The sequence below is a fragment of the Ornithorhynchus anatinus genome, chromosome 8, assembly GCF_004115215.2.
Source record: "Ornithorhynchus anatinus isolate Pmale09 chromosome 8, mOrnAna1.pri.v4, whole genome shotgun sequence".
NCBI classification, from domain to species: domain Eukaryota; kingdom Metazoa; phylum Chordata; class Mammalia; order Monotremata; family Ornithorhynchidae; genus Ornithorhynchus; species Ornithorhynchus anatinus.
The window spans coordinates 28,927,788-28,951,312 of NC_041735.1; the positions used below are offsets into that span (position 1 = coordinate 28,927,788).

The 23,525-nt window shown below is 45.2% G+C and overlaps 1 protein-coding gene and 1 long non-coding RNA gene across 9 annotated transcripts in view; one reads left to right on the top strand and one right to left on the bottom strand.

Annotated features, from left to right (window-relative positions):
• CBFA2T2 (CBFA2/RUNX1 partner transcriptional co-repressor 2) overlaps positions 1-23,525 on the bottom strand; it is a 125,058-nt gene that overhangs the window by 60,831 nt on the left and 40,702 nt on the right. Inside the window, exon 1 of one of the 7 annotated variants that reach the window (XM_029070515.2) lies at positions 9,231-9,530. The exons of 5 other annotated variants lie outside the window; for them this stretch is intronic. The gene's annotated coding sequence lies outside the window, so the exon portion shown is untranslated. Of the gene's footprint in view, positions 1-9,230; positions 9,531-23,525 lie in introns of those variants that run through there. One more of the 7 variants, XM_029070516.2, reaches the window with a different exon arrangement.
• LOC114813754 lies at positions 4,058-6,410 on the top strand. 2 transcript variants are annotated; one of them, XR_005660306.1, is made up of 3 exons: positions 4,058-4,117; positions 5,453-5,624; positions 5,833-6,410. It is a non-coding gene; the product is annotated as an uncharacterized LOC114813754 (long non-coding RNA). The 2 variants fall into 2 exon arrangements; XR_003761497.2 differs by lacking the exon at positions 4,058-4,117 and adding an exon at positions 4,725-4,848.

Sequence of the window (23,525 nt, forward strand, 5' to 3'; positions counted from 1 at the left end):
TTTTCTACCCCTGCCCCACCTCACCCACCGAGGCAGCGTGCCCGTATTTTGCCCCATAAAGGAGCTGCCCGGATATCCTGTTAGCGTGGCTCGGTAGAAAGAGCCCGGGCTTGGGAGTCGGGTCATGGGTTCGAAACCCGCTCCGCCACTTGTCAGCTGCGTGGCTGTGGGCAAGTCACTTCACTACGCCTCAGTTTCCTCATCTGTAAAATGGGGATTAAGACTGTGAGCCTCACGTGGGACGACACGATTACCCTGCATCTACCCCAGTGCTCTGGACATAGTAAAGGCTTAACAAATACCAACATTATTATTATATAAGCAGGATAAGCAAGCTATGGAAGCAGCGAGCACTGACTCAAATGTCGGGGAACAGACTGCAATCCCGAACCTCGCTATTGGTGATTCCACCATTTGATTGTACGCAGGGGCCGAAGGGGACGATGGTGAAACTCATCTGTGAATGGGACGGACAGGACCAGGCTTCTGGTTGGAAGCTCTGGGTGCCGTTGTTATCCTCCTTCAATCTCCTAGAGGACACACTAGCCTTCTTGGTTTTGTCTTCAACAGTGCATAGGTAGGCAAGGATGTCAAAAACCAACAGTCTATGAAGATGGCAAGATTCGGTGACAAAATTCTCACGTTTCGAGCACATATCCCTGAGGCAAACTGCTCCACAGTTTCAATGTTCCTTCAGTCCAGAGTGCTTGCCTAACTTTGCAATCGATTGTATTTTTTGTGTGCTTACTGTGTGCATCGAAGGAAGCGCTTGGGAGAATGCAAGAGAGTTCCCCGCCCACAACGAGCTCGGCGTCTAGAAAGACTGAGCACTTACTGTGCGAGCCCTTGCTGGGTGCAAGGAACTGTACTGAATGCTCGGAGTACGATCCAGAGTTGGTGGACTCCTTCCCTGTCCGTCCAGGGAGGAGACGGACATTAAAATAATGTCCATAAATGCCGTGGGGCTCAAGGTGGGGTGAACAGCAAGGGCTTAAAGGGAACAGATCCAAGTGCCTAGGAAAGAGGGAATTCAATTACTTGTATTTATTGAATATTTACTGTGTGCAGAGCACTGTTCTAAGTGCTTAGAAGAGTAGAATATATCTGACTTAGCAGATGCTTCCCTTGACCACAGCAAGCTTGTTTAGAGGGGGAGACGGACATTACTATAAGTTGCACGTACGTACGTAAGTGCGGTGGGGATGACGGAGGGTGCGAATCCACGTGCGAGGGTGACCCAGAAGCGAGTGGGAGAAGAGGAAATGAGGGCTTAGTCGGGGAAGACCTCTTTGGGGAGATGTGTTTTTAATATGGCTTTGAAGGTTGGGGGAGATAGGAAGAGGGAGGGCGTTCTTGGCCAGAGGCAGGATGTGGGCGAGAGGTTGGCAGCGAGACAGATGAGATCGAGGTACAGCGAGTGGGTTGGCATTAGAGGAGCCAAGTGTGTGGGCTGGGTTGGAGTAGGAAAGCAGTAAGGTAAGGTAGGAGAAGGTGAGGCGACTGAGTGCTTTAATGCCGACGGTAAGGAGTTTTTGAGGAAGAGGTGGATAGGCAAACCACTGGAGGTTCTTGAGGAGTGGGGAAACTTGAACTGAATGTTTCTGTCAAAAAATGATCCGGGCAGCCAAGTGAAGTATGGACTGGAGCAGGGAGAGTCAGGAATCAGGGAGATAAAGCAAGGAGGCTGATAGCGTAATCAAGGCAGTATAGCATAAGTGCCCGAATTAAGTTGGTAGCAGTCGGGATGGAGAGGAAAGGGCAGGTTTCAGTGATGCGAAGACTGAATCGACAGGGTTTGGTGGTACACTGAATATGTGCGTTGAAAGAGAGAGATAAGGACGACGTCAGGGTTTATGGGCTTATGAGGCAGGGAGGAGGGTGGTGTTGTCGACGGTGATGGGAAAATCACGGAGAGGACAGGGTTTGGGTTGGAAGACGAGGAGTTCTGTTTTAGACAGGTTAAGTTTGGGTCAAGGGGACATCCAAGTAGAGATGTCCTGAAGGCAGGAGGAATTCTAAGACTGCAGAATAGGAGAGAGATCGGGGCCGGAGATGTAGATCTGGGAATCAGGCTTTGCACGCGGTAAGCGCTCGACAAATACCACTGAATGAATGGATCTGCACAAAGACGGCAGTCGAAGCCACGGGTGGAAGCAAATAAGTTCTCCGAGGGAGTGGGTGTAGATAGAGGACAGAAGGGAATCCAGAACTGAGCCTCGGGGGGACTCCCACAGTTGGGAGGCAGAGGAGAAGCCCGCAAAAGAGACTGAGAACGAGCAGCCAAAGAGCTGGGAGGAGAACCAGGAGAGGACGGTGTCAGGGAATCCAGGGCTGCTTCTGCACACTTGTCTCAATGCTTCCAAAATTCCCACAGCTTCCCCAAAGAACTTGGAATCTTTCTTAATCTGGCATGACCTCCCAGGTCCCTTGTTGATCTCTAGCCGCCATAACCGAGAAGACGTTGAACAGAACTGGACAAGGCTTGGGAAAAGGGCAGACAGGAAGACCCTGTTCTCTGGGTAACCACTGCTCCCTCAAATCTCAAGCGCACTGGACTTTTCGCTCCCTTTCTTGCACAGGTCTCCAGCACTCTGGAAAGCGCGGCCCTGGATGAACCTGGGGGGAGTGAGGGATACGTGGGTGAGATTTCCGGCGGTCCCAAATCGAGAGGGGACCTCGGAGCCTTCCCGTCCACAGAGAGAGGCGGGAGAGAGTTCCGCTTCACTTACCATTGCTCTGTCGCCGGCCTAGCTTTCAGCCAGCCCGGGAAGCGGATGGTTTGAAGTAGACAGACCCACAGAACGCGATGCCTCTGCTCTGTTTCGCTTCGGCACATTAGGATTCGATCTCGCCGAATTACCCCCACGGCTATTTCGGGTAGGGCTGTGGGCAGATGACTGAAATGGCACCATCGCGACGACTGCCATTGCCGCTGTCTTTGGTGGGAGGTGTTGTTAGCAATCTGCTTCCTCCCCTCTCCACCTCATCGGCGAGAGCCGCGGGTGAAGGGGAAAGGAGTCGGTGGTGCATCCGACGGGGGGACAGGGGAGCGGAGGCTGAGAAACGATGGAAGGGAGGAATGGTGTTGAAGTGGTGCCGGTGAGAGCAGCAGAGAGCCAAACGTTTCCTCATAACTGAATTTAAAAATCAACCATCTCCGAAGTCGATATAATGACTCCCCGGCTGCCTCCGCCTCCTTCCCCGACAAGGTCCGCTGTTCGAGTAATCCGCCTTAGCCAGAAAAGGGCACGTGACGCTTTTCACTAAAGCCCATCGGTATCGCTCGGTAGGCCCGGAGAGTCGGGAGAGTCATTCGAGACCGATACGACCCCAGGACAGGCAGCCACCGTGTTTTTGGAAATCATCTGAAGAGAAATATTATCTGGACACCATCCGAAGGGAAACACATGGCCATTTGCCATTCTCATAGGCAAATGGTCTACATTTTGCTTATGAAACGCATCCTCCTTCAGGGAGAAATACAAGGGAAGCGCAATAGCTCCATTTACCAGCCAAAAGATAAGCCCATTCCATCAGAATCAGAGGTTACAAATGGGAATCAGAAGAACGACAGGCCCTAAGAATTCACCATCCCTGCCGAGTGCCAACACGTGGCTCTGGATCTTCTCCAATGACAACGGCCTCTATAACACCACCATACCCAAATTCATCGGGCTACAGTGGTGGTTCTCAAACACTTCCATCGTTTGGCTTCCATACGCCTCTCCCTGATCCTAGTTGGCAGGGTTTCCTGTTCTGGACTGTCAGACTGGGCATTGCTTAGCCTAGAACAAGATTACTTTTCCAGAGTTCCTAGGCCTGGCGACACCATTTTCCAACATTCAAGTGATCCGACTCGGTTCCATCATGATCATCATAAATACACAAACGGGCCAGAAACTCAGGTTCTGAATTCTAATTCACCCTCCGCCACCAGTATATCAGGCGATCAAAGAAATCCACTTAAACTTCAGTTTTTCCTTAATCAGAGACCAGATCCTTCTTCACAAAATTCCAGATGGACATCATAATTGTGCATTTATCTCTGTGTTCCAAAAAAAAAAAATCTCAAAGAGGAGGAGTAACTTGGCCTAGGTCACAAGATCAGACAATGAGGGTGTGCTACTGCTTAATGATTCATTCACTGGAAGTTGTTGAGTGCTTATTATGTGCAAAGCACTGAACTAAGTGCTTGGGGAAGCACAGAGTTGGCAGACGTGTCCACTACCCACAGTAGACTTACAGTGTAGAGGAGGAAGGCGGACATCAGTATAAATGACTAATTTATACTATACCCTTTAAAAATACGTACCTAAGTACCGAGAGGTTGAGAGTGGGATGAATATCAAATGCCCAAAGGTCACAGATCCAAGTGCACGGACAACCCAGACGGGAGAGGGAGACGGGGAAAGAGCACTTCATCGAGGAAGGCCTCTTGGAGACGGGACCTTAAAGTTTTGAAGGTGGGGAGAGTGGAGGTCCGGTGACTACGTGGAGGGGTAAAGGGAAGAGAAGAGTTCCAGATCAGGGGGAAGACATGGGAACAGGATTGGTCGTGAGATAGATGAGATCGGGGCACAGTGAGGAAGCCGGCGCTAAAAGAGAACCGGATTCCCAACCTTCGGTCCCGTGATGTAAACTGCAGTTGAGCCTTAAATAAATTAAAACTGCCTGCTCCTAGAACACTGAGCAAAGACAATGGCCAACTATGACATTTAACTGGCTTATGTTTTAGTAAAGACCTATGTCAAAGAAAGCTTCATTGACAAGGCAGTCCTGTAAAATGAACAAGAAATACCCTCTACTTGCAAAACATGCGGGTCCTAAATTAGAACCGATCCCAAAAAGGTTGAGAGTACTGTTCTCCTGCCCACTCCCAATTTCCAACAGAAGCCTAGCTTCTTTGGCTTCACATCCAACTAAACTAAGCCTAGGAAACTAACAGCTAGAAGAGAGACCACGGAGTTGTGGTCTGTTTCAATCTTTAGGGGTGGGGTATGAAATATTAAAAGCAGTGACTACAATTTTTCCAGAGAAGCCCCATCCAAAGGCTAATAATCTTTCCTCTCGGACGAAGCCCCGTAGACAGCTATTTCAAAGATTTAACACCCCGCTCCCTCATCCCTTGGTTATTTTACATTTAATATTTGGGTGGGAGGGAAAAGAGGGGGACGTAATTAGTTTTGCTTGTAAAACGCTCATCGCTATTGTACTACCGACTGAGCTGTGGAGCCTATGGGGGGGGGGGGGCTAATAGATTTCAGGGTATTATAGTTGGTGAGTAATAAGAGGTGGGGGTGGGGAATGGAAATCAATAAATGGCTACTTCGTCTCTGCACAGCCCCATATGGAAGTAATCAGGCGCAAGGATGGCAGCTGGGGCCAATAACAGTCACCTGCAGTTGAGGGACGTGGGGGTTTCGGTTGGGTTTTTAATGCTAATTTCCTCCAGAAACAATGAGCGAGAAGGAGCGGAGTAACAGACGAGGCGGGCTGAATAGAGACCAGCCAGAACAATAGCTGCACCTGGTGTTAGGAGCCGAGAAACAGAGCGGGCACGCGTCAACAGCAGAGGGCACATCTGTTACCCTCACAATGGCCCAGCCCCCCACTTCTCCAGCATGGTAAGTAATACAAGGTCTCTAAACATTAACAGCGTGCAGCACAGCAACAGGTTGGAGTGGTTTCTTTTGGTTTTTGGGCGGTTTTTCTTTCCCCCCAGAGCTGCTGCATTCTGTACCTACATCCTTCTCCCCTGACTTCTATCCCAAAGCTGCTAAGGCCCGGATGGTCCATTAAACCCTGTATGTCCACTATATCAACACATTTCAGGAGCATCTTGGTGCCCTGGGACACGGAAGAAGGAAGCCAAAAATGCACGACAAGAGTTGCAGCTGGGGATCTTTATTGTAAATTAACCCAAACAAACTTGGGTTGCACAAGGAATCCTGGCTAAAGCCACTCTAAAAATGAAATCAGCGAGTGGATCTGAAGTTCCCCGCGTGAGGCTGCACCGCCCCACGTCTGCGGTTCTTACACGCAAGCGGAGACCGAGACGTTTGCAAAACCCGTCGGCTTTTCCAGTCCTGAGAAGGGATACAGAAGTCAAGTTCCTGTACGGTGGCAAGATTCTTCTGAAGGACTCTCTGACTGAAAACCAAACCTCTCGAAAATGACCGAATATCATCTCGAGAATCACCCTGTGGCAGGATCGCACAAATCGAATCCCGAATTAACAGCACGAGAATTTTTGAAAGATAAAAAGAAACTGCATTTAATTCAGACCCCAAAGTAACCCTTACCGAAGCTCTCTCTTTTCAAAGATGCCCCCACCGTTCCAATCTCCAACTTGTTTGCCTGCCTCAGCCAGTCACACTATAACGGGTAGTGTGATTATTAAAATGTGCCTCCGTGTCTGATTCGGTGCTGTTTTTACAAAGAATTACTGCCAGAGCGTCTCTGGGAAGCCATCCAGGATTGCTTCCTGTATTCCTAAGAGTTTTGCCCAGCCTCAGATGACTCAAGTCATCCACCCATTCTCTTGGGAGACTATTTCATAGCCTAGCACATCTCACTTCTGCTCATTTCTCACTGCTCCATTTACAGATTTATCTTTGCTCAATTTCATACCAACCCACTAGGCCGAACAACAATCCCTTTCCCTCCTCGCGCTTTTATACTCCCAATCATAAAGACCGGTAAACTCGGAGAGCTGGGGGGAGGGAGGCATCTTTTCCTCTTTCGACAGCATTTGCTTCGGCATCTACCGCGACATTCTGCTCCGGACGACATACTGTCGAAAACGATTCCATCATTTAAGCAACGCAGCACTACTTATTCAAGGGTTTTGCCCCGTAACCTGTCATCTTGCACGTCTTCAAATTCCCCTATCGACATCAATAGCAGAAGCGCCCTTTACCTATGAATCGATAGTATTTGAGTGCTTACTATGTGCACAGTGCTGTACTAAGTGCTTAGGAGAGTACAACGGAACGGAATTAGACACGCTCCCTGCCCATAACGACTATCCTGGCTCCCACCTTAGGAGCCGCTGGGGTGAGGCGCTCTGCTCCTGGTAAACTCCTGACAATTTTCTCCTGCTCTCTGTTCACCTTCTCCTCAACAATCTACCACATGGGGTACATGTAAATAGCTTTCCTCATTTTGAAGGAAAACCATGCAAATTGAATATAAATAAGCCTCAGACAAATGTATAAACATGCTGACCAGCTGCAAGGATAGCAAAACAAAGACTTTGAGGGAGGGAAAAAGTGACCACATGCGGGCTGGTTACTGTACAGAAAGGCCTACGAGGTCATTTAGTCCATCCCCTGGGGGTCGACTCGAGCTGAAAACAAAAGATAGGGATACATTTTAAAATCCCCATTACAGGAGGCAAAATTCAAAAAATTCAATCTTCAAACAGCACGGGGAAAACAATGTAAATTCAGTTAGCCAGCAACTTTTCCGGAAGTATATTAGCTTTTACGATCCTCAGGGCCCACGTTAAGGGACGACGTTATAAAGGGAATGCAGCATACCCCTCCAAAGATACAGACACTCACCTTTTACGCTACAAATAAAGGAAAACTCATTTCAGGGAAGAAGACTAGCAATGCTTGTCTCTGTGATGAAGGGTGGCACCAGCAAAGAAGTGCACAGATTTCCCTAGCAGAGTTTTATCCCTGTCTGGTAAACTGAAACGAAGCAGGAGGCTGCAGAGTTTCTGGTCCTAGGAGAGATCTGAGGGTGTAAGTGCTTCCCCACTTCTGCAGCTCGGCTCAGTGGCATCAGAAGGCACAATGCCAGGCAGCTACTATGGACAGACACCCAAGCCCAGTGAGCTTTGACGTAAAATCCAGATTCTGGAGGGACTCACGTGAAACCCGGTCCTGAGTTCCGTGTAAGCAGTAGGTTGCCGCTCTGCTGCTCTCAATTTTTCTTGCCCCACTACGGTTCCCTGGCTGAGCCATACCGTTCGGGCATTAAAGCACTAATTTAACTTCAGTGAACAGCATGGGTGAGGAACGGCTCGTTTCAAAACGTTACACAGCTTGGGCGTCCCGAGCTTCTTCAGGAATGGGGAAACTCGATGAATCAAGTGGCTCTGTCAGAAAGCGATGCAGTTAAGATGTCTCTCCTTAAGCCTGTTGAGTCTTCCAAGTTCTCGCAAAAGCCCTGCGATGTCGTTTGCGTATTAATAACCAGAATTAGGCCGCGAGCTCACTGTGGGCAGGGACTCTCTCTGTTGCTGAACTGTCCTTCCTAAGCTCTGCACAGAGTGAGCGCTCAGTAAATACGATTGAGTGAAAGAATACTTTTCTAATAGCTATTTCATAGCAAATCACCTGTCTGGACTCTAAATACCAAGAAGACTCAGAGGACTCTCTGATATCCTGCAAAGAAGGAGCATGAAAAATTCTCATTTTTAGCCACTAGAGCCTGTTCTACGGTTATAGTTATTTCTCGGAGTGTATATTCTGCAGCAGTTTAGCTAGGAAGCCACGGTTCACGAATGTATGTAAGGCAAATAAAAGTATTTGCAAGTTGAAATTACAGGTCACAGGTCATGAAAAGTACCCTATGTGAAAATACGGATGCAGACAGAAATGCTTCCAGAAAAACGAAGGAGTCCAGAGTCTTGCATGAAGCGCATTACATCGAACGATGTACGCTTGCTAATTGGGGAGATTTACCTGTTGGGAACAGTTGCAACTCCTCCTTGTATTGGAAAAAACGGCAACGGGATCAAAATAGCTGCACTAAACATATTCCCGAAATGGTTAGCAAATTCACACACCGGATTAAAGTTCTGACAAAGGAAAAGAGCTTGCATTTAAAAATAGTCCTCCAGAAAAAAACCAAAAAGCGCTGTGCATGCTATTTAAGAAGTGTTTCCTTAGCATCACTGCCGATTCAACATGGAATCCTACAGACTGTTAGAATATTTCAGCCGCACAATTCAGGCATTAAATCGGATTATCAACTGAAGATTTCATTCAGCAAAAACAGGGCATTCAAACTGAGGGGGCAGTTGAGTGGGACGGATATTCGGGAAATGTGAGGCTTCTCACAACAAACTCTTCTATGAGCTTTCAAGAAATGAAAGCATCTCAAAACCCCAGACCTCTAAATAGCTTTGACAGAGTCAAGAATAGAACCGAGGCGATTGAGCCTTAGTGTTACCACGCGACTACAAATACATCTAAACTACAAATAATTACACTTACCCTCGATGCCCAGAGTACGACAATCCAGATGCTCTCCAATAGGCCGTTTTTTTGGGGGGGGGAAAACAGAAATACAGTGCTCCTCTTTTTCCGCTCCCGATCTTCAAGCACGGTCTGAGACCAGCCTTCCTTCTCCTTTCATTAGCTGGACATGTGTCAGCTCTCTCACATCTGCGATTTCTCACTGACTAGAGCTGCCTGTCCGATTCCAGGGAAACACAGATGGATCCCAGATGGGAAGGTCCTGCTAAACAGACCAGTTCTTTACCTTGCCAGAATACCCAGATACAGACACACACCCTCTCTCACCCTCCCTCGCTCGTTCTGTTACCGAGGCTTATTGCCAGCTGATGTCACTAAGCCTACACCTCCTTGGGGCGGACAGCCAATCTGACATTAACTTGTTAAATACACGTAATTTGTTTATGGCCGACAATAACAGCAACGATATTGTGCAAAAACTAACGGTGCAGATTCCCAGTGGAATAAATGTGTGAGTGTGTCTGTGTGTTTTGTGTGCGTGCATCTCCTCCCCTCGCCCCTCCCACCCTCACAGGTCCAAATAGCTGGAAATAACTATGATCCCAACGACTTATGGGTCCAGTTTATGCTGCTATCTGAATTTGTTTTAGCGACAGTCTGCTATGGAACCTTCTCTCCAAAAAGGATTTAAAAAAAAAAATCTGACTTGGACGTGCTGGACAAACACGCATGAATTGCTACGAGGTAAAATAATCGATTTCAATATTCACACAAGTGCTCACGTTCAGTCGGGGTTAACTCTGCAAAGAGTGGGGACAGCCATGAATAAGACTAGAATACCAAGCCAGGGATGAACTACACAAATACAAATGTCTAGGAAAGAGATAGCCTAAAAAATCTTTATACACAGAGCTGCAAATTACAAGGTTAAACACAAAAGGCAAGCAAAACTCTCCCACTGAGTAAGAGACAGATGAAGAATGCAATGAAAAAGAGTTAAAGATCAAAAACCACTTGAAATTTGCCCTGCTAATACATTGAGTCCATTGTCCCTCTAAATCATCTTCCCAATATACTACAACTAAATCGTGGCTTCACCAGAGCGCCCTCATTTTAGAGCTCATCCCATAATTTCCACGTGAACTAACAGCATTCAATCTATACATTGAATGAATTGCTAAATACACTCAAATTCAGAGTGCGGTATGCCAAGAATGCACATACTTACCTTCCATAAACAGTCAAATAAATGCTCTCGGGGACTTAAGTACTGACAAATGTTCAAATTTTGCCAATGATCAGCATCCTGCAGAATCTAATTAGAATTGTACTTCAAAGACTCCTTGCTCCCTGATTTTCAAACCTAAAAGTTCACTCTCACGAACTTTTACTCACCACAAAGAGTAAAATGGGGTAAAAAGTTAACATTCTGGTTTTAGATACTGTTGAGGTAGTTTCTGGGTTCCATGAGCTTTTGAGTGGGTCTGCCATCCCTTCTTCCTCATGTTTTTGATCCCTCGTATTCCAAAAGAAAACCAAGGCAGGGTCTAGTTTAACATTGTAAGATTGAATTGGGGGTGAGGGGGGAATGAGGGGGAGAGACTAAGAGAAGCAAGGATGGTACTTTCTGCCTCGTCCTTTGCTCATTGGGAGGCTATCCTCTTTTTTGAGCAGCTTTTTTGTTTTATGGTACTAAGCACTTACTATGTACCAGGAACAGCGGTAAACACTGGGGTAGATAAGAATCATGAGGGACACGGGACTCATAGTTTTAATTCCCCATTTTAAAGATGAGGTAACTGAAGCCCAGAGAAGTTGAGTGACTCGCCCAAGGAAACGCAGCAGCAAGGGAGCAGAGCTGGGATTAGAACCCAGGTCCTTCTGACTCCCAGGGCCTGCTGTTTCTCTTCCCACTTCTACTTCGCCTCACCAGGGAGCTCTTTCTGGAACTATTTTCTCTCTCCCGATCAAGAAATATCTTACTGTGTGCAGAGCACTCTATTATAAAGTGCTTGGGAAAATAAGAGGGTTGGTAGATGCGACGCCTATAGGAGCTTACTGCCTATAAGGGGAGCCAGACATTAAAATGCACTAGGGATAGGGAAAGGGGCAGGGTAGAGTATAAAAATGTGCACCTAATTATTGTGAGGCTGGGGTATTACAGAGTCAAGTTCATAATCAACCCAGAGGTGACAGTGGATAGGGGAAATAAAGGATTTCAGCTTGGGAAGCTGAAGGAATTCCTTCAGCTTGGAACTGTGATTGGAATGAAGGGGGAGGGGGTTCAAGACCCAAGGGAGAACGTGGTTAATAATAAGAACAATAATGTTGGTATGTGTTAAGCGCTTACTATGTGCAAAGCACGGTTCTAAGCGCTGGGGGAGATACTCGGGGTAATCAGGTTGTCTCTCGTGAGGCTCACAATTAATCCCCATTTCCAGATGAGGAAACTGAGGCCCAGAGAAGTGAAGTGACTTGCCCGCAGTCACACAGCTGCCAAGTGGCAGAGCCGGGTTTTGAACCCACGACCTCTGACTCCCAAGCCCGGGCTCTTTCCACTGAGCCACGCTGCTTCTCTAAGGGACTGGTGACGGGGTAGAGGAGCTCAAGGTACAGAAAGTCATTCGATGTCAGAAGACCGGAAGGGCCTGTTTGGGTGAGGAGATCAGTGAGGTTAGGTAAGAGGGAGATCCTATGAGGGAGATCCGTAAAACTGACAGTACGCAGTTTCTCTTTAATGTGAAGGTGATGGACAACCACTGGAGGTTTTTGAGTGGGGCGATATCACCATGTTCCACGAAACTATCGACATTTGGTCTAACGACTGCTGTCTTGCATTTTATAGATTTTTATAAAATCAAAAAATGCATTTTATATATGCACTTATATAAATATATTTATATATAATTTATGTATATATTAAATGTATTTATATAAATGCATGCATTTTATATGTGCATGTATGAATAAATTATATAAATAATATATGTCCATATATTAAAATTGTTTTATATAAATTGTCTTGCATTTTATAGATTTCACTTGAAGTGATCTGGCTCAAGTAGATTGCCACATTGCCTCTGGAAGGTTTAAGAAGTGATGCTTGAAGAAAAGGGCAAGGGGGAGGTTCTTTTCAGTTGTACTGATTCAGATAGACTTTGCTGAGGCGCCTGGGCTTGGGAGTCACAGGTCATGGGTTCAAATGCCAGCTCTGCCACTTGTCAGCTGTGTGACCGAGAGCAAGTCACTTAACTTCTCTGTGCCTCAGTTACCTCATCTGGAAAATGGGGATTAACTGTGAGCCTCACGTGGGACAACCTGATTACCCCGTATCTCCCCCAGCGCTTAGAACAGTGCTCTGCACATAGTAAGCATTTAACAAATACCAACATTAATTAATTAAACCGGCTCCCTGCTGGAATTCCACCGTCTCCTGGCTGCGATAATTCTCTGAAGAGAAGGGTGAGTGCGGGGTGAAAAGGAGAATTCACAGCACACTTAATATTTTCCTAGAGAGCCTAATTATCGCAGAGGGTACAGTTCGGCACAGCATCAGTAAATCCCTTTCGGCTAGGAATATTTCAACCAAGGCCATATCGCGGTCCTTGAGAAAAAACGATCATACTTAATGAATGTGTTGAAAAGCACTTTAACTCCCCAAAAGATGCTACTGCAAAAGCAGTCTGTGAACCCCAAGTTTCCACTACATCTGTGGGATGCCTTACACCGGGTCAATACAGAGAAATCGAGGGATTTCAAGTAATGAGAGTGGGTTCTGGAGTCTGTGGGTAAACAAAGGGCATCCTCTAAAAACTGAAATTCATTTCCCGGCTACAGTGAGACTACACTTTCATAGTTAGAAGACAACTCATTTAAGGAATGCTCCCAGAAAATAAGCACTTTTTTTTTCCTGAGAGCTGACTTATGATTAGGTATTTAGAAATTCAATTCAGTGTGGCCAAGGCCAACAGCTTGACCCAAATCAATCATATTTATTGAGTGCTTACTCTGTGCACAGCACTACACTACGTGCTTGGGAGAGTACCATATAACCAAGTTGACAGACATATCCCTTGCCCCCAGTGAACTTACAGTCTAGAGAAAGTATTTCTATGGGCAGAGTAGTCTTTTAAAAATTCTCTCTTGGAAGAGTGGTTTTCTTTGCTTTCTTAAAAATCTGACAAGACCGACACAGAATCACCTAAAGCAATATCTACAAGGCACCGAAGTCTGTCTAGGTTGCTTTGCTCTTTCCTTAAGTAGATGATTGTGATTTTTCTCCAAATCATTTCTAGAACGTTGGTTTCAAATCATACATTAGTATAGTTCCTGTCTCAAAGCAGACTCAAAGACATCAAAACCTTGGGTGGAAGTCAACTCTGGAGACGACCGAATCAACACCAGAGCCAATGACAGTCGGGTCTTGATTGCTAAACCTGAATGGACACTACTCAAGTAGAGCATGTATCCAGAAGTTTCTAGTTTATCAATTAGCAATTCATGATAAATGATAAAGTACTAAGTTGTTTTTAAGAGAGCCTCGGTTTGGATGGCATCATAGTACAATTACAATGTACATGGCCCACGTTACAATACTGCCTCTAAAATGTCCAGCTTTTATTAAAAAAACCCAGCAACGATATAATCCTATGTGAGGCAAAACATATGATCTGAAACGATTCTCCTGATGTGTTGAGCCATCATTTCTTGCTACCAACAGATTGCAGCAGCTGTGAAAAATATTTAAAACCAGACACTAAACTGGGGAAACGTAAAAATTGTCGACGGGGTAGAAGTGTGACAAATGAGACAGATTTTTATTTGTTGAGTCAACCTAAAATTCTAAATTCAAAGGACTAAGGGGCAACCTGTTACTCATAGCAGGCATACGACTAATTAGAAGATAGATTCTGCACATCTTGGCCGAGAGGCAATATCATCAACCCAACCTCTGGAGAATATTTAGTCTAACCACACCAGAACGTATGGTTGTCTTCTTCCAGGTTATTATTATTGTATGTGCTAAGCACGTACTATGTAACAAGCACTGTTCTAGGCCCTGGGGTAGATCGATCCGTATTTACTAGTGCTCTGCTTACTGTGTGCAGAGCTCTGTACTAAACTCTTGGAGAAGTTCAATAACAGAATTGGTAGATATGTTTCCAGCCCACAAGAGGCTACATGGGGAGACAGATATTAAAATAAACTGTGGATATGAGCTGAGGGTTGGGGTGAATATCAAATGCTTGAAAGGCACAAATCCAAGTTCAGGGGCAACGCAAAAGGGAGAAGGAGTACAGGAAATGAGGACTTAATAATAATAATATTATGCCAGACACTGTATTAAGCGCTGGGGTGGATACAAGCAAAGAGAAGGACACAGTCCCTGGCCCATGTGGGTTTCATAGTCTCAATTCCCATTTTACAGCCGAGGTAACTGAGGCACAGGGAAGAAAAGTGACTTGCCCAAAGTCACACAAGAGTGGAGGAGCCGGGATTAGAACCCACGACGTTCTGTCTCCCAGGCCCGTGCTCGATCCACGACGCCATGCTGCTTCTGCTTAGTCAGGGGAGACCTCTCGGAGGAGGTGTGATTAGACTAAGGCTCTGAAGGTGGGGAGAGCGGTGGTTTGTCATATACGGAAAGGGATCCTCAGAGTTTCAAGCCAGAGGCGAGATGAGGGCTGGGTGACAAGAAAGACAAAACTCGAGGAACAGTGAGAAAGGTGGCAGGAGCCGAGTGCGCATGCTGGGCTGTATTGATCCAGCGTGTCCAGTTGTATTTACTGAAGGCTTGGGAGAGTACGATACAATAAAATTAGAGGACGCATTCCCTGCCCCTTACAGTGAGGTAAGATGGAGAGGTTGGGGGGCCGAGAAAGGCGGGCAAACACAGAGATCGAGTACTTTGAAGCCAACGCTAAGGAGTTTCTACTTAAAACAGTGATAGATGGGCAACGGCAGGAGGGCCGGAGGAATGGGGAAACATAGTGGAACAGTTTTAAAGAAAACCACCCAAGCAGCAGAGCCAAATATGGACTGCCGGGGGGGGGGGGGGAGGAAGACAATAGTAATAGCAATACTTGAGGCATTTGTTAAGTGCTTACTACCTTCGCACACAGTAAGGGCTCAACAAATACCATCATCATTACATGGGTGTGTACAAGCCAATCCCACATGGCATTCTCAATCTTAATCCCCATTTTAAAGAGTAGGGAGTTCAGTAAAGAGGCTGAGGCAGCAGTCAGGGTGGGCTGGGGGAAATGACTGGACCAGAGTTAATCAGGTTGGACACGGTCCCAGTCCCGCAGGGGGCTCACGATCTACGAGGGAATGAGGACAGATATCGAATCCCCATTTTACGTTTGAAAAATCTGAGGTACAGAGAGGTTAAGTGATTTATTTAAGGTCAGAGAGTAAGTGGCAGAGCTGGTGATCGACCCTAGGTCCTCTTTCCCCAAAATGTGAAACTAAACTTCCCTTAGTAGCCAATTCCAGGGAGTCACCGTGACAACTGAGAGCAGTTTGGCTCATTTCTACCCCAAAACTCTCATTTAATTTTGTGCATTTTATCCTAACGACCTCTTTGGTCCTCAGTAGGTAACCTGTCAGCATCCTTGTCTTAAAATCTTCATCTCCCCAACAAGTAATTAAAATCACTCCAGAGTATTTTCTTCTCTAATTTACCCAACCTTGATTCTTAAGAGGTCTAGCTAGTGAGAAATTAGTTCCCAACTCTGTAATGTAATTTTCCATCTTTTAATACATCCCAGTATTATTTGGGCTGTCATATTTGGTCTGTGGCCAGATTCAAACGCAAATCTTGTTCTGGGATTCTTAGCTATCTTATCCTTGTCACATGTTCGGGCTATTTGCTTGGACCTCTCCCTAATGACCTTTTTTTCCTAATTGATTTAATTCCTGTCTTCCAAAGTGACAGCAATTCAGTATTAAAGTTTTCATATTAGTGCATTTCCAGGATCGACTCCTTCCTCTCCATCAATAAGACCATTACACCGGTCTAGGAACTAGTCATATTATTGCATCAGTCTCCTCCTCACTGATCTCCCTGACTCGTTTCTCCCTTTTCCACATAATCAATGACATTACTTATTTATGTCGTCCTTAAGTGCTTACTATGTGCCAGGCACCGTAGTAGATACAAGGGAATCACGTTGGGCGAGATCCCTGTCCCTCATGGGGCTCACAGTCGAGATATGAGGGAGAGGAGGATTTAATCCCAATTCTACAGATGATGTAATTGCAATCTGGAAGTTAAGCGACTTGCCCAAGGTCAGAAAAGCAGACAAAGTTGGGCCAGGATTAGAACCCAGGTCTGCCTCCCAAGCCTATGCTCTTTCCACTAGGTTCCGCTGTTTTGACGAGCATTTACGGTGCTCTTGAGAGGACAATACAAGAGTTGCTAGACAATTCCTGCTTTATTTCTTTATTCTGCATATGGCACCTCCCCCCCGAAAAAAACCCCTCAAATGATCGCTCATTATTCACTGTCCTGAAAAGAAACTCTTGACCACTGGTTTGAAGGCACTCTCATCAGCTCCCTCCCACTAATCCTCTGCCTTCTTCCACTACCCCTCAGCATACCCTCTTATTCCTGTCCAACAAAAACCTATCCACCGTACCACATTCGCATCTTTCCTGCCGCTGACCTTGTTTCCCACTTTCTAGAACTCCCTACCTACTTCAAATGCAACAATTCACTCTATTTTCAAAGCCCTTTCAGAATCATCTCTCTTCCGGGCCTCACCTGGTTAACTTCCCATCTCCCGTGTTCATTTCCAATCTCCTGCGATAAGCAGCATGAGCTTGTGTAAAGAGCACGGGCCTGAGAGTCAGAGGACTTAAGTTCTAATTCTAGCTCTGCTACGTATCTGCTGTGTGACCTTGGACGAGTCACTTAATTTTCTGTGCTTCAGTTCCCTATATCTGCAAACTGGGGGTTCAATACCCATCCTCCCTCAGTCTGTAAGCCCCATGTGGGAATCTAATTATCCTGTGCTTAGTACAATGCTTGGCACATAGTGAGTACTTATCAAATACCACGATTATTAGATCCCCCCAAGTACAATTTATATGCCTCCAAAGCACTCAAGTACTCACATACCTCCCACAGCATTTTGTACATCTTATAAACCCCATTACCTAAGGAAACACTTCCCCTTTTCCTTCTTCCTGCTATCTGTAAGTTACTTTAGAGTGTCTCCCTTGCTAGACCGTAAGGTTCCTAGGGATAGGTATCTTTACCAATTCTATTGATCTCTCCCAGGTTCTTAGTATAGGGCTCTGCCCATAGCAAGCACTCAATTAATAAAACTCACCTTGGAGATTTAAAAAAAATTAAATGAGATACAAATGAATATTTATTTCAAAGCCATAAGAGATGGTTAAACTCAAATATAATATGCATCTCTTAGATCGTGTTATACTTGGCAATGAATCTCTCTGCAGTTCAAGTGAGCTGATCCTTAAATGGAAATAAGAGCTAGTTAAAGGAATTTGACAAGAGATTAAAAAAAAAAACACAATGGCAAGTCATTTTCCAGCCCAAGCCTACTAGTAAAAATTCTGCAGACTGAAAATAAGAGTCCAAAACCCAGGAAGGTAACTTGGTTAAGCCCGATAGGTATTTCAAGTATTCCCAGGATCCTTCCATAACTGTCATTCCCCTGAGAATTTTTTTTTGTTTTTTAAACAGACTTTTGCAGTTTTAACCATCTTCTGTACTTCCTTGGCCCTTACACCACACTCAGTGATTCAATGACTAAACAATGAAATTTGGGCTACATTATCGCAAGACTGAGCAACTGGATATAATTAAGTACACCTGTACTGCATTGTATCTGATGCCCATCTAAAAATACGTACGAAAACCATCCTGTGGGGGGAAAAAAAGAATATCAAAAAAAAAAAATCAAAAAAAAAAAATCAAAGGGTTAGTAGAATTGTAAGGAAGCGCATCAGAAATACTTGGAAACAGTGAAAGCTGGTAAGTCACTCAAAATGAGAGCCCGAGGGCACAAAACTCTGAGCTTGGCTATAGTCACAAAGTTGTGTATCATTTGATTGGTTGCAGGGTATATACCAAATAGTGACTTGCCACAAATTACTGTGAATTAAGTAATAATAATGTTGGTATTTGTTAAGCACTTACTGTGTGCAGAGCACTGTTCTAAGCGCTGGGGTCGTATTTAATTTGGCCATAAAAGATGACCTAAGATGTTTTTCCGGTACAATAAAGGTATTTGGTTGAAACAAAAAAATAATTCATTATATTCAGCACAATCCTCAGGGGCGGAAGAAATCTGCATACATCCCAGTAGCATTTCACTCACTAACCTCTTACCAAGAAAGTGATACATGCAAACTGGGAGGTGTTTATCTTCTTAACAGGAGCTGATATTTATCAATTGCCAAAATGTTACTGGGCAGGCTGAACATTTGAATACCTGGGTATTCATCAGGTGGGAGTTCTGTTTTGGACACGTTAAGTTTGAGGTGTTGGTGAGGCGTTCAAGTAGAGATGTCTTGAAGGCAGGAAGGGGTGCAAAACTGCAGCGAGGGAGAGGTAGAAGGGTGGGAGATGTAAATTTGGGTATCACCTGCACAGAGGTGCTCGTTGAAGCCACCCGAGCGAATGAGTTTGCCATGGGAGTGGAGGTAGATGGAGAACAGAAGGGGACCCAGAACTGAATCTTTAGGGACCCCCACAGTTATGGGGTGGGAGGCAGAGGAGGAGTCCCTACAGACTGAGAAACAGCAGCCAGAGAGACAGGAGGGGAACGGGGGACAGTGTCAGTGACGCTGAAGTTCGACGTTTCCAAGAGAAGGGGATGGTCGAGAGTGTCGAAGGGGATTGAGATGGAGTAGAGGACACCAGATTTGTCAAGAAGATCGTTTGGGACCTTTGAGAGGGAGGTTTCTGTGTAGTGAGGGGGACCCTAGCATGAAGGAGGTCAAGGAAAGAACTGGAGGACAGGAACTTGAGAGAGCGGGTGTAGACAACTCAGTCATGGAATGTGAAGAGGAGTGGCAGGAGAGAGATGAGGGAGCCGTGGGGTGAAGGGAGGGCTTTTTTAGGATGGGGAGACATGGGCAGGCTTGAAAACAATGGGGAAGAAGTTAGTGGACAGCATATAGTTGAAGACAGTGGTGTGTGTGTACATATATACACATGTGTGTGTGTATACACATAAATACCTCAAATGAAATGCAAGTTTTGTGTTAAGCCAATCTACTTTTTACTTTTGCACTTAACAGAGTTTCAAATTTGATCAAGACTATGATGAGATGCCTTCACTGACAAGTTTTCCACTTGGCATTGCAAAGCAAGTCAATCCAAATACACTATAATAGTAGATTAAAAAAAAATAAGGTGAGAAATTAAAAACTAGGAATTCCCTCTGGAATCTGGCAGAAACCCAACTGGAATTTTTCTGCCTCTCCAGGTTTGCGTACTACCTTTTACTACTTTTTACATCCTCTTATTCTTTTACAGAAAAGTCTTCCCGGGAAGAAGTAGCCATTTTTTAAAATAGATTTCTAAAGTTATCCCAGAAGCTGAGACGAAGGGAAAGAGAGAAGAGTCCGTAGCCAGTACCCAAGAGATCGTCTAAAGAAGCCAACTTGTGCATGTCGAATTGTGTGCAAAGTGGTCCACGCAAACATTCCCTTTCTCAAAATCCTGTTTTAATATCTGCATTCATATTAACGTCTGTCTCCTGCCCTTGACCGTTTGCTTCTAATGGGAAGGGAATGTATCTGCAAATTTTCTTGCACTGTACTCTCCCAATCTCTTAGTACATAGTAAGCGCTCAATAAATACAACCGATTAACAGCTGACTTGCACAGAAAATGTCACGTTTATTACCTGCCCACAGTGTAATAAGCCCTGTACGGCATGAGACGGCCCTTGCGGTACATTTAACGTGTCTTCCAATATCAAGTTATTCAATATTTAAATGGGCACATAGCAGATTATGTGAACAGATTTATTTACCGAGAAAGTCTCATCATATTTCCTCTCTTGCCTTCCATATGGAATTTATTAAGTTTCAACATTGACTGATTCCTCAAAAAGTTTTCTATATTTACTTTTCTTGAGCGTGACTGGGATTTAAATGAAACTCTGGGGGTTGTCACACCAAATCCTAAAAGTATAAAAAGAAAATAACACGGTACCGAGAGGCTGAACTCATATCATTTGAGACTTTCCCGAAATCCAAAAAGTTACATTACAGTAACGAGCATTCTAGCAAGATTAAAGGACGAGCCAAAGTGAAAGTTGAGCACTTTCATGAGTTGGCCATGTGATAAAAATGGAAATGAGAACCTTTTTGATCGCTTCTGTTCTTTTCGAAGGAAAACATCAAAGGTGCCATGCTTTCTACTAAAGGCACTTTCCCCAGTGTTTCAATTAGCTACCAGAAATTTGAATCTCTTATTTTAAACAGTCAGCAGCAAACAAAAATATGGAAAATTATGACTCATTTCATTTGGAATAGAGCTCTAACTATAGAGGATCAAATTACCAGGGACTGTCAATTGCTTTTTAGCCCAAATAGCAGGTTAGAAAGCAACTGATTCTAACATGAGACCACAGGGGGAGGGGAAAATAAAAAATAGGTTTTCTCCTGCACCTAGAAATTCCTGCAGGTAGCCAAATATTTTCCTCTACAATATGCAGCTGGATGCAACCTGTGAGGCAGTGTCCATTAATGCACAGCCCCAAGTTAAAAACTGGAGGCCGACGTCTTGGATTTTGGGAGAATAATGCAGTGGAGCCGACCTGTCCGCGCCTTCAGGTCAAAACTGTACACGCGTATTATGTGATCTGACCTATCACAGACATTAAATGCAAGCTTAGAGAAGCAGCGTGGCTTAGCGGGAAAGAGCCCGGGCTTGGTTGTCGGGGGTCATGGGTTCTAATCCCGGCTCTGCCACTTGTCCGCTGTGTGTCTTTGGGCGGGACGCTTCACTTCTCTGTGCCTCAGTTACCTCATCTGTAAAATGGGGATGAAGACTGTGAGCCCCACACGGGACAACCTGATAACCTTTTACCTATCCCACTGCTTAGAGCAGTGCTTGGCACATAGTAAGCACTTAAATTATTATTGGGAAGATTGAGTCGCCTGACATGCCATACTTGATAGCAAATGGTAAAACAGAATCACATTGCAAGAAGACTCAAGGGAAAGGGGACTGAAGAAATGGCAGTATGTTGAGCTGAAGTGGGCAGAGGTAGGAAGGAGATTAAAAATCAATGGTATTTATTGAGCGCCTATGCACAGAGCACTCTACTAAGCACTTGGGAGAGTATAATCCAGAGTTAGACAGGTTCCCTGCCCACAACAAGCTTATACTCAATAAGGGGGTATAATGAGGTTTTTTTTTAATATAGTGGAACCCCTCTCTCCCTTGTGAGCCCCATGTGAGACACAGATTGCATCTGACCTATCTTGTATCCTTTCTAAGATTTAGGATAGCGTATAGCACAGAGTAGGCGCTTCAATACCACAGTTATCATTATTATTCATACGTTCAAAGAGACGGCACAGCTACAGACTGCTGGGAGGATAGAGCAAGCAAGCAAATCAAATCAGCCTCATATGCTGCAATCAGGAAGAGGAAAGGCTCTTTTTGAACAGACGCTTCAGGACGATTGGGATCACGACGCCAGCGGGACTGAGAACAGAGCCAGGCACTGCAAGTAGCAGTGGAACTAAGACACTAAAGACATGGCTTTACTTTGGGCAGGCCAACAGTCCATTCCACCCCATATTTTCTCCAGTGGTATCAACAAGAAGGCTTGAAGGAACTATAAAATGGTTGCCTTCCTTGACGTCCATCTTAATGTTTAGGGATTCACCACCTAGCTGCCTTAGCTTCCCCCCGACTAAACTTCTCAATTTCTGATTTACCCACCCAGACCTCTTGAATTTGCTGAGATTTCCTACCTGCCCAACTAACTTCCTGGAGTTAGGCATTCTATCCTTACCACCCACTGCGTGAAGAACGATTCTGTCCCGTTTTGACTCTATCCCTCAAACGTCAATGGGTGTCCCTTCTCCCAAGAGTTTGGGACTTGGCGAACGAGTACAGAGCTCTGCACACATTAAGCCCTCAATAAATACGACCGAATGAACCGTTCATCCCCGCTTAGCCTCTGTTATTTCTAGACTGAATATTCCCAGCTCTTTCGGTCAGTTTTCCAATGGTCCTTTCCTCCCTTCCTGCTGATGATCCTGGCTAATCCTCTCGGTGGCTTGTCCAGCTCTCTTGTCACTCTGAAGACCGGCAACACACCATTTCGTGGGCTGTCTTGAAGGGAGTGCCACAGAACTGCAAACGCACTTCGTCTCAGAAACAATGCTCCTTCTAAGGTGTGAGTTCCAAGGCTCCAGCAAGCAAAACTGCAATCACACAAACATGTGTGATTAGCTGACTGCCCCAGACAGAACAGAGCTGAAGAAAATTAAAAGAAAAAAGGGGGCCACATAGTAAATCACTCACAGAGCACAGAATCACAGAATTCCAATAGATGCTATATATGTCTCTCAACCCCAGCGACCCGAGTGCTAAGAATAAATTCTCCCAGGAAATCACAGGTTAGTAGGGAAGATAGCAGCCACCTTTCCAACCAACTTTTAGGAGCCCTAGTTAAAACTTTGATATAGTTCATTAGTCATGCCTTTCATCTCAAAAAACGAAGGTCGGTGAAACCAGGCGACACAAAGGAGAAGAATTTTTATTTAGGAGGAACTGGTTAATGTCAAAGAGCATACTGAATGTTTATTTGCCTGGCAGCCTGCCCTTGAGCCAAACCTTCTGGCTCTAAGAGTCCAGGAATCTCTTTCCCGCCTCAGATTAGAGCCCTGGAAGATAAAACCTGTGGATTTTCTAGGCAGCCTAGCAATCACACCTCCTCAGCAACGGCACCACCAAGAGGTGTGGCTAATATCAGGGGACAGGCCCCAAGACCAAAACTGATTGATTCATGGCAGGGAGACACAATCTGGGAGGAGGACAGGACAGAAAGATGTTCTCAACCTCTCCTCTCCTTTGCACAAGAACAAATACTTTTCAACTTTATTAATTTATGAAAAATGAGATCAATCGAGTCAACAGTATTTATCGAGCACCAATCATGGGCTTGGGAGAATGCAAAAGAATCAACCGCCATTCCTTATATAAAGGGAATTAAAATCTAGGCGGAGAATAATTCACAGATAGGAGGGGAAGAAGGATCCGTATAAGAGTGACTGCTTAAGTAACAGGATAAACTGATATGCCGTG